At 37.6% G+C, this 11672-nt stretch overlaps 1 protein-coding gene and 1 pseudogene across 1 annotated transcript in view; both read right to left on the reverse strand.

Moving 5' to 3' along the window:
• The window catches only part of LOC102878230, a 28650-nt pseudogene extending 17438 nt beyond the window's left edge, over positions 1 to 11212 (reverse strand).
• ICA1 (islet cell autoantigen 1) overlaps positions 1 to 11672 on the reverse strand; it is a 132923-nt gene that overhangs the window by 68075 nt on the left and 53176 nt on the right. The gene's annotated exons all lie outside the window — the stretch shown is intronic.

The following is an 11672-nucleotide window of genomic DNA, read 5'->3' on the forward strand; positions in this document are numbered from 1 at the left end:
GTAATGAAGTAGCCACTAATTGGAGGGACAGGCTCAGGAGGCCTGTTGGAATTTTGTACTCCTGGACCAGAACTGAGTAATATTATGCAGTAGCCTGGCAACTCCTTACTTCTGCATAAAATCCATATAAAAATCCACCATGAAGTGCCTGTCTGAAATTCACTGTTTATTATTAATAATGATAATAACAGGGCGGCTTATACACAGCATTAAGTGAAAAAAGTGAATGAATTCTCAGTTTCCTCAAGTTACCCCCCACCCCAGCCAGATTAGGAACATTTGGAAAATCCTTACTCTGAGTGGGCTGAAAGTTTTCACATTTACCCTGAGGAGACATGGCTCCAGTTTCTAAGGACTCATCCAAGAGATGATCTCTTCCCTTCCTCTGCCTCCTCAGAGGCAGAAACGTTCCATCAACTCACAAATGCTACAAAAGCAAATATATGAAAAAAAATCAAATTCTGAAAAAAAATAGTGTTAATGGAACTAAAAAGGTTTCAGTAGGCGAATCAATTATAGTAAGGTAAGCTATTCGGGACTTGATGAAATGTGACCAACTACATTGGAATGTTCTGGTGCCCCCTGGAGGATTCTAAAACCTAACAGAACTGGAATTTAGTACTTTTCTTTACATGTCTTAGAAAATCCTACATAAGGCAATGTGTTTCTTCTCCCGGGCTCAAATCAACTCAACTTGACTCAATCACATGAAGACGGACAGAGCAGGAATTAAATCTAACATTTAAAAGGTTTACCCACCATAAGTTTATCATTAGAATGTAGGTTTTTAGATCAATGACGGAATCTATTTTTCGTTTGCGAAGTTTATAAATCTAGCAGTGCAAAGTTCACAGTTACATGTGCAATCTCTCCATTTTTCTGGGCTCAGTGTTTAGTGACAAGGAAGTTTGCTTCTGTGAACCTTGCACAGACACTCTGAAAAGTTAAACATTTAGCTTCTAAAATTTTACTGCCCTGGCATTCCTCAGGGACATGGCTCCAGTATTATGATGACTAAATGAACATCAGAGTTTATTCCAGAGCCACAGAGCAGTCAGCAGATGCGAGGAACCGTTGTCTGACTCCAGTAAGCTCCAATAATAATAAACTCCAATAATCTAATAGGATTACAGCTGCCCATCTGCCGTACCCCACCCTCCAATTTATACAAGAGTGAATGAAATCACTATGTTGGTGCATAATGTAACTCATACCATCCAGCCTTAGATCACTACATCTGAAAGACACAGACCAGGTTTCACTAAATTTGCCAAGACTCATGGTGGTACATTATTGTAACTTTTATCACAATAGTTACAATATAGATATAATACGATATGTAAAATAATAGAAACTTCTGCTGTTACCTTGTTTCAGTGCTATTCCATCATATGGTGAATACTTAATTTCTTAATTTGAATAATATTATAAAAAATGAATGAAGTCATCAAATATAACTTCAGACTTTCAGAAAATCTGCAAGAATTCTTCATATTCCTGGGCACCCTTGACCCAGATTCCCCAAATTTCAACATTTACTACATTTGTCTTTTTCTAAATACACGCGAACACACATTATTTTTCTGAACTGTTTAGGAGTAAGTTATGGATATGGTGTGTTCTTTTATTCCTAAAAATTTCAATGTGTATTTCCTAAAAATAAGGAATCCTCTTACATAAACAGTATAATTATCAGAATCAGAAATTAACATTGAAATAATATCTATAAAATCTTACTGAGATTTTTATCGATTTCCCAATAATATTTTTCATAGCAAAAACAAACATACAAACAAACAAACCAACCTAGACTCATGCATTGCATTCAGTTGTCATGATTTTTCAGTCTCGTTTAGCCTGGGTCAGTTCCTGGGTCCGTCTTTATACAGGCCAGGTGTCTTACAGAATGTCCCACATTTTGAATTGTCCTAGCTGCTCTCATGATTAAATAATTTATAAACCTCTAGCTTCATATCTCACAAGTGATTCTGGCTTTTTCTCTGTGTAACATATGAAAAAGTAGTTACTATTTATTAGTCCCATTAGTAGCAATGTTAACTAATCTTTTGGTTAAGCTGGTGTTTGCCAGGTTCCTCTACTTAGAATTACTATTTTAACCTTTCTAAATAAAAAGTAGCTTGAGGGATATACCATGAGATAATGTAAATATCCTATTTCTTCTCAAACTTTCATCCATTAGTTTCAGCACTCATGGATGATTCTTGACTCTGTTATTTTTGTAATGGCTTGCAAAGGTGGTTTCCTAATTCCATCGTTCCTTCTACATTAGTGAGCTTTCCACTCTTTTATTAATTTATTTAGTTGTCTGTTTATATCAGTGTAACTCATGGATACTTACTTTGATCAATAGTGTTAAATTTACTATCATTATTTATTTAAATGATTACATAATCCCAGATTTGGCCAATGAGAGTCCCTTCAAGCTGGTTCCTGTGTAATTTAAACATATTCCTATCATTTTTAAGCTTTTTTTTTTTTTTTTACTTTATGGCGTAACAAGGTATTTCTATTATTTCCTTGTCCGATCTTGAATTCAGCCATTTCTCCATAATTAGAAATTCTTTATCTATACCCAAGTTAAAGAGGAATTCACCTATAATTTCTTCTAGTACTTGTATAGTTTCATTTTTTTTTTTTTTTACATTTAGATGCCTAATTTACTCAGAGTTTATTCTTGTGCATGGTGTGAGATATGGATCTAATTTTATCTTTGCCAAATGGCTATTCAGTTGTCCCAGTATCATTTGCTAAGAAGTTCATTTCTGCACCAGTGATTTGAGATACTATCTTTATCATAATGCTAAAGTCCCATATGTACTTGAGTTTATTTTTCTATTTTCCTATTTTCTATTTTATTCCACTGGGCTGTCTGCTCATTTACGTGCCAGTACCACACTGTTTTAAAAGAAACTTTAGTAAACATGTCTCCCTTGTAGCATTTCTTTTTTAGTGCTTTCCTGGCTATTCTTACATGTTTATTTTTCCCATAAAAAATTTACTATCACCTTGGTATTTCTATTGGGTTGTTGTAAATTATAAATTAACTTGAGGATAACTGACATTTTTATTACATGAGAATTCCTAACCAAAAGCAAAGAGTGTTCTCTGTTTGGTCAAGTCTACTTTTACTTTTCAGGGATGTTTTATAGTTCTCCTTTTAAGAATTTTACATAATTCAAGTTAAATTTTTTCTTAAGTATTTTTTCTTTTTTATTGCTATTATAAACAGAGTTTTCTCTACCTTTGTACTTTCTTTTATAGCCTGCTACTTTCCTGAAATCTGTTATTTTGATTTGGTTTTACCACTGACTCTTTAGGGCTTTTAGGTCCATGATTATATCATCCGCAAACAGAGATAGTTTTAATTCTTTTCCAATTCTTCTGTCTCTAATTGGTTTCTCTTGTCTACTTGCATTGGCTAATACCTCTAGCACAATGTTGAATAGAAGGGAGACAGAGAGTAATCTTGCTTGCTTCTAATCTTAGTGGAAATATTGGTAGTGTTTCCTCATTAAGCTGGCTTTAAGACTAAGATATGTAATTGTATCAGAAATGAATGTTGAATATTATAAAAGGTTTTCAAAATCTGTGATGAAAATCATATGATTTTCTTCCTCAGATTTATTAATAAAGTGTATTAAATTAATGAATTTCCTCATATTGAGACATCTTTGCATTCCTAGGATAAATTCACTTGGTCATGGTGTACTATTTTCTTCTGATTCTATTCTCTAACATTTTATTTAGAAATAATTTTATTTCAGATACAGCATATAGTTGATTCTTATTTGGAAAGTCCAATCGAAAATCTTTTCTTTTTAATAGATGAGTTCAGCCCATTTACATTTACTGATAAAACTAATATGTTTGGTCTCAACTCTCATATTTTGGTTCATAATTAGTATGGAAATCATGTTATATTTTTTGTTATATTTACTGTGTTTTACTAGTTCTTTAATTTGATTTTTTTTTTAGCCTAGTGACACTATTCTGTATTATACAATAATGGTGGGTACATGACATCATACATTTGTTGAAACCCATAGAATCTTAACACAAAAAGTGAACCCTAATGTAAACTATAGACTCTGGCCGATAATGTGCCAACGTTGGTTCATTGATTATAATAAATGTACCACACTGATATGGAATATTGATGGTGGGAGAAGCTGTGTGGTGGAGGGAGGGGTATGTGGGAACTCTGCATATGGGCATTTAAAAAAAACATTTGGACCTGTGGGAAGAGTGTAAAAAAACAAATGGTAAAAATGAAAAAGGATAATAAAAACTATGTTTCGAATTCTTTTAAAAATATATGTCTACCTTTTGCCAACCACACTTAAAAAAAGAAAAAGAAGAAGAGCAAAAAGAATGGAGTCTTTCTATTGAGACTGAGCATCATGAAGATTTGTAACTGAAGACCACTGTTAGGTCACCAGCCTGGCATTTCACACTGAAACACTGGAGAGCTGTGTCTACATGGGTGACGGTGGCAAGTGTATTCCAATCCAGCTTTTTGCTACACTGGGCTCTGAAAAAACATTCCTTTATAGTCTATTGCAGTATTTAAATATGGTTTTAAGTTATGCCAAACAATGGATCATCAATTGCGTTCTCATGAGATGTTGAGGAAAAGTAATCTCAAGGTAATAAAGGCATTTGCTCCACTGTTTGAGTTTCTTGTGTGAGCCTGGTCTCCACCTCATCAGCCCAGACATGAGAAGCTGTGCTCTTAAAGGAATTGATATAAAATGTGCAACTCACAAGCCCACCTCTCTTGTTCCCCCGACCCCCACCCTTGGCTTTTTGTTACTAAAATCAATTAACTTTATACTAAAAAGAAAGCATCATTTTGTCTTTATTCTGGGGTGGAAAACCCCTCAGTTAGTTTAACAGATATGTCACTGAACATTTTGTGGAAAATGTCATGAAAGAAAACCAATTGTTCTTGCCCTCCTTGACAAAGCTTCAACTCAGATAATGTACTAATGGGTCAGTCAAACACAGCTTTTCAATAGTGCCATACTGCCTTTTAAAACGTTTCCTTTTTGGTTGCTTGTGTGAAACCTGAGTCCAGCAAATATACATTCACAATCTTTTTTTTTTTTATCCCCTACTGTTTTCTGTTACTTTTACAAAATTATTCTGAATTAATAAATACTTTTTATCTCAAAATTTTATCTCAAATCTCTTTTGAGCTACGTGTGTGAACAGGCACATATAGTGCAATACAATGGTAACAATAAATGCAAATTAAACAAATATAAGCAGCAATGTGTCCAGAGCCTAAAGATACATTAGCTAAGTGTCACCATCTTTGAGACATGGATGCAGCCTGACGAATGTATAGTTAGAAAGTGAAGGGATTTCTGTAAAAAATCATACTAATTAATTTCAATATCATAACAATACTATATTTCAAATTTGTGCAATGTTTATGGACCAAATTTTTTATCTTGTTAAACTACCAATTGACTATAGTCTATTTAAGGTCTGCTAGGGAATTCACTGCTCTTTGGGAATGAAGCAAAAAAAGCAGCCTGTGTGTGGTGCATCGGAAAAGCCTCATACTGTGAGCACAAGAGGTAGGCAGAGTTCAGAACAATGACTGAAAAGGAACCACAGAATTTAAGGACAGAAGCAGAGGATTTACAAGAAACTAAGTAAGGAAGCTTGAGTTTCAGAGCTGCTTCTAAAACCTTGAACCTAATTTTGTACTTTTTTTTCCTAAAGAAAGTTACAAATATTGTATTAGCCCGGGTCTATAAAATCTGGATCTGCCCTGAATGGAAGGTCCTTAAAAATCACTAAGATGAACTGTCTGATATTACAGATGAAGAAACTGAGGCCCAGAAAGGACAACTTGATGAGATCAAAATGTGGATGTCAATCATTAATTAAAAGTCAGCCTTTTCCTCTGTTCCCCATAGAAAGGACTTCATTGTACTACTTGGAGACGCTGCAATAATTGCCTTGGCCAGGCCCACAGGCTCCTTCTAAAGGAAGTTGCTCCACCCACAACCTCTGCAGAAGGAGCAACCTTAGCCTATTCCCTGAGGAGGAATAGCTCTGTGATTTACCCTGTGACCCTGTCCCTCATCCCTACCTCCATTCCGTCAACACAGCTGATTAGACCTGGGGTTGTCACCTGACCCAAGGGAGTCATTCCATCTGGGTCAGTGACCTGTGAGGTCATCTGGTATAAAACGCTTTGCTCAAACACAAAAGACATTGATGAACCAGCCCAATCAAATTCTCTCTCCTGGAAATTTGAACTAGAGAATATTGGAAGAAACAGACAATTAGCACTGGGGAACTAAATAAGACACAGACTCAGAGAGTTTCAACTAGGAAACAGTGAGTTCTCTCTGGTGACAAGCTAGTTTGCAGACCCGGAGGGACACTCTAGTTCTAGCTTTTTGAGGTATAGTTGTGATGTTCTTCCTGAAAGGCCCAGCATGGTGGCTCCAATAGCTGCTTTATTCCCAAGGTCCTTTTTATAATCCTTATCCCCATGCTGACTACCATTCGGCAGAGAGCACTTGATCCTTGTGTAAAGTGCTATGCCAGCAAAAACTCAACTCGATGTTTTTGAAAACCTTGATAACAAAAAGCAGAGAAACAATCTTCAAAGAGAGGTCTGAATTCATCTTTGAGGAGAAATTGCTACTTTGTTTTTGTGCAAAGCACTTTAACAGGTCTTTGATTATATAGAGGCAAAGCCCATACATATTCTGGAAATGGGGCAGAAATGAAAGGGAAGAAGGAACTAAAGAGCTCTGCACTAGAAAGTGATGCTAATCTTCCTAGAGGGTGGATTGGTTGCTTCTCACTTAGAGTTTCTCTTTAGACTAGCAAGACTTCAATCTGCTCTGAGAAGTGGGAGGCAGGACGGGGCTAATGGCACTCCCAGGTGGGGGAGTGAAGCTGTCTCCTGTGACATAGGGACCTGCTTGGTCCCTCTGGGGGAGAGAGGCATCCTCGAGATGCAGAAAGTATTTGGCTGATGAATTCTATGAGGAGTCACATGTCTGCATTAAAATTCTCTTTGGGTACAGGATGACGAGGGATGACCTGAGGAAAGTGACCTGGCATGACGGATGCTGACAGCCGACTGAGGACATAAGTAGCAGCCAGAGCAGAATTGAGGAACAGAGCATTCCTACGGGATTCACAAGAATGCTTGGGCAGGGACTCCTGGGAAAGTCCTGAACCTCCAGGAAAGATAGGAGCAAGGCTTGGAGCATCATTATTTGATTGTTAAAGTGAAGTGGGACCACTATATTCTAGAAGTAAATAGGACATCTGGGTTTTGCTTGGTTTCAAAGAACCTCGCTAACATGGTAAGTAATTATAATAGAGGACCATCTAGTGTCTCCTATTAAAACAAAGGAAGGGTTTTTTTGGTGTGAATAAATGCATGCATATATAAAGAATAATATATGCACCAATTATTTTTTAAACAAGCATCAGAGAACTGACTTAAATAGAACTTAATAATTAGGAAATGTATTAATTCACACTCTAGAGGTAGAACAGCCTCCAAATCTGGCTGATTCAATGGCTCTGTGAAGTCCTAAGGGACTGAAGTTCTTTCTAATTTCTTATTTTACCAGTCACAACATGCTGCCTTTGCCATCAGCTGGCACCCTTCACGGTCCTAGAAGACGAAGGCAGTTCCAGGAATCACATCCAGACATGGTAATGTCCAGGTAAGTACAGGAGTGATATTTTCCTGAATATCTTTCTTAGAAGCAAGGACACTTCCCAGAAGGCTCCCTTTTGACCTAACTGACTTCCTCTCTCCTCTAACAAGCCAGAATTGGGTTACCCATATATTCTAAAACCAGTTAGTGGCAAAGAGAATGGAATTATCAAGACTGTCTTAGACCAGTGCTTCTCAAATTTGTACATAAATCAGAATCACCTGGACGATCTTACGGGGCCCCACCCTCAGAATTTCTGATTCAGCAGATCTGGGGCTCAAGAATGTACATTTCTATCAAGTTCCTAGGTAATGCTGATGCAGCTGGTTGGTGACCATACTAGGAGAACTACTGTTTTAGACTAATCATCTTGGGTAGAATGGATGTTGGGAATCAATCGAAAATGTCTGCTATAAGAAGTAACTTTATGAGAAGAGTATTACATATTTTTTGGAATGATAAATTTCTATGAATTTTCTTTTGAAGATTAAAGTTTCTGTAAGTTGTGCATGTGACCAACAATACTGATTGTGGTATACCAGAAACCAAAATATGGAAGCAGACTATAAGCTGATGGCCTATGGTAGAAAATGTGGTTTGATAAATGTCACCCATTGTCACAAACATCAACCCAGCCTATCCTGCATGCTGTGCTAACTAACCTACACTACTTCCCTTGCACAATTCTGTTCTCTTTTTCAAGGCTGAGGCAGTATCAACTGCTTACCTGCTAAAGAGGTATTGACTTCAACCTGCCTCTTGGCAAAGGAGACGATATGAGCAAAGGGAAGAGTTTAGGAAACAGTTCATTGCTTGAGGGAAGCTAAGGAGCTTGAAGTTTTTGCTGCATTAAATGTGAGGCTGGCAGTAGTGTGAGGTAAGGCCCTAGATTTGGATAAGAGCAAAACCACAGAGAGCTATATAGGATGTCGAGGAGCTTGAACTCCATCCTGTGGCCTCAGCAGCCACTGAGCAGAGACCTGATGTGGTTCGATTTTGGTTTCATTTTGATCACACGAGTTCTCTGGAGGCAGATTTGAAGCCAGGAGGCAGGGAAGTCTGGTAGTCCAGGCAGTAGTCACAGGCCTGAAGGAGAGGGTAGGCTTGCAGAAGACATAGATCTGGGAAATATTTAGAATGCAAAACTACAAATCTGGTGATCTCTTAGACATATATGGTACAAGAGAGTAAGGAACCCAAGTATTTCTTAGGTTTTTAGCCTCAGTGAAAATAAAGAAGTGAACTGTAATGGGGTTGGTGACGGGATGGTGGTGCAGGGAGACAGGGAGATGAAATCAGTTTTAGGTGCCCTGCATTCACGATTCTGGCCCATCTCTACATGAAAGGAGAGATGCTCAGGAGGCAGTCGGGCATGTTGGAATGGGTTTGAAAGAAAGAACTAGACTTTCTTTCTAGTGAACTGCAGTTAAATCAGCATCATGAACAGATCATTCAAGAAAAGCATGAAGGTTAACAAGACTATTTAGCCACAGCTGGGACCCTGGGAAACACTAACACTAATATGGCGGGCATGTGAGCAGGCAGCAATGAAAAACTACGGTATAGAATCTCGGAGAGTCAAGATCATAGAGTTTGAAGCAGGAGAGAGTGGTCAGCATTGTAAAATACTTAAGATGAAGCCTGAAAAAATGTGATAGGATTTGGACTTTGGGAAGTCATAGACATTTCAGAGAGTGGCAGGGATGAATTTTAAGGAGGTGAGTAATTGGAGACAATTTTTTTTTTTTTTTGAGTGCTTTGATGGGAAGGGCATGGAAAAAGAGTAGGTGTTACCTAGGAGTGAGCTGTCTGATAACTACAAATTTCTCACTGAAGTAGGGGGCAGGGCCATGAGCGGAGAGTGAGGATGGAGGATTAAGCTGAGGAGGATTATGAAGGTTTGGGGTAGCCAAGAGAGGTGATTGTTCTACAGGCATTCTGAAAGGGTAAACACTGTTTGCACCTGGAGATTTTTCATTTTCCAGAGCATTTACAATCACAAATACAAGAAACAATATATATTTCAAATGAGTGTGCCACGAGACCTCAGATTATCTTTGAATAATACTTAACAGAACTGATAGGTATATGTGGCAGAGTGCATTTTGCAAAATGATGACAGTAATATTTCTAGTCCCACATGGGAGAGACTTCATAACTAACTGCCTTAATGAATAGCATGCAGAAATGGAAATGATGCTGTGTGACTTCCAAGGCAAAACGCAATGTGCTTCCAACATGCTCTTCATCTGGGGGTGCTACCATGCTGTGCAGAAGCCCAAACTGCCCACATGTCTACTGGTTGATGCTGGCTGCTGGCTGGGTTCTAAGGGCAAGCATCCTGGGAAAAAGAGCCAGTCCCAAGAGCCAGCTGTATTGTCCTTTGCCTTGGAAGTCACAAGGGTCATTTCTGTGCCCTGTCTGAATTCCTGACCCACAGAATCTGTGAGCATGATAAATGGCTGTTTTATTCTATTAAGTTTTGGAATAATTTACTCAGCCCTAGTAACTGGAACAGCATCCAAATATCCACTCAAGTGAACATGAATATTAGGGAGAAACAAGATATTTCTGTATCCCAGACACAGTCATAAGACATGTTGGAAGTTACTGTTCTGATCCCTCTTGCATACATAATATATTTACTCACTTCCCACACTTCAGCTTAAAATACCCCAAATGCCTACATGTAAGCCACAACTTTATCCCTAAAGTGGCCTTTATTCAAATACTTTCCTAACTCTGATTTTTTTTACTATTTCTGTATTCATGATAATATTTTATCATATTTATATAGTTTTCCACTGTGCCAGCCTATTTTCAAAAATAATTTATTGAGTCTCAATACTACCTTTTTCTATCCTTGAGCATTAACTCTCTCTCTCTTTCTATCTCACAAACACACACAAAGCTTATTTTTTAAACATGCCTTACTAATATGTCAGAATAACAGCCGGAATACCTTTTAGATCATTAAGGAGTAAAATGATTAAAATCCTCTTAGCAATGCCTAAGAAATAGCTAAGCAACATCTAAGAAAGCACATATACATAAAACTATATTTTAAAACACTGATTGTGGTTTCTATTTAATTTCTGTTCTCATATTTTGGAGCTCAAATGCAGAAAATTGAGATAATCATATTTTTTAGTACTTGGGACACTTTCTTTTCTAGTTTAGAGTTTGAACACATTGGCAGTTAAAGAAAAAAATCTAAGATATCTTTTCTTAATACTACTGAGTAAGGGCTAAGTATATCAGCACACCCTTCCTATCCCCACACTGAGCTTGACTTTACCAGAAATTCCCTACCTCCAAAATCACCAATTAAATATCATACTCTTTGATCATAGCTCACTATCCTTGGGACTCGCTTTTTCAGGAAACACCAGTATAACAGCCAGGGCTTCCTTTTCACTGATGCTTCAGATCCACTGACCTCCATCCTCACTTTCCTCCTTATCTAGCTTGTGTTGCATGGGCATTATCTCGATCACTCTTTGATTATTAGCATCAACATTTTTTATTTCTACCTACATCACAAATGCCTGGAAAACTGCAACTGTGGATAGACCTAATTACCAACCTTTTCATGTATATGACTGCAGCAACTTGCGTGTTGTTGAAGAAAAGTCATCCATTGAGGCCGAGTCCTATAACTGCATGAGTACCAATACAGGTGTCCCATATGGTGCTTGCATGTTCTCTGTCAGAAAGCTGTGCTAATAATCTTGATTTTGCGAGATCAAGATACTTTACTGCCATCTGCCAGAAACTTGTCATAACAAATAAACAAATCTATGAATTATTGTTCTTATGCCCAAAACTTAATCATGTAAAGACAGGCTAGAAAAATGCAGAAGCAGAGACACTGCTGGTTCTGAGTATGCATGTGTCGTGTGTGTGCTCCTGACACTTCTCTCTCTCTCTCTCTCTCTCTCTCTC

This window comes from Pteropus alecto, unplaced genomic scaffold (genome assembly GCF_000325575.1).
Source record: "Pteropus alecto unplaced genomic scaffold, ASM32557v1 scaffold21, whole genome shotgun sequence".
Lineage (NCBI taxonomy): Eukaryota > Metazoa > Chordata > Mammalia > Chiroptera > Pteropodidae > Pteropus > Pteropus alecto.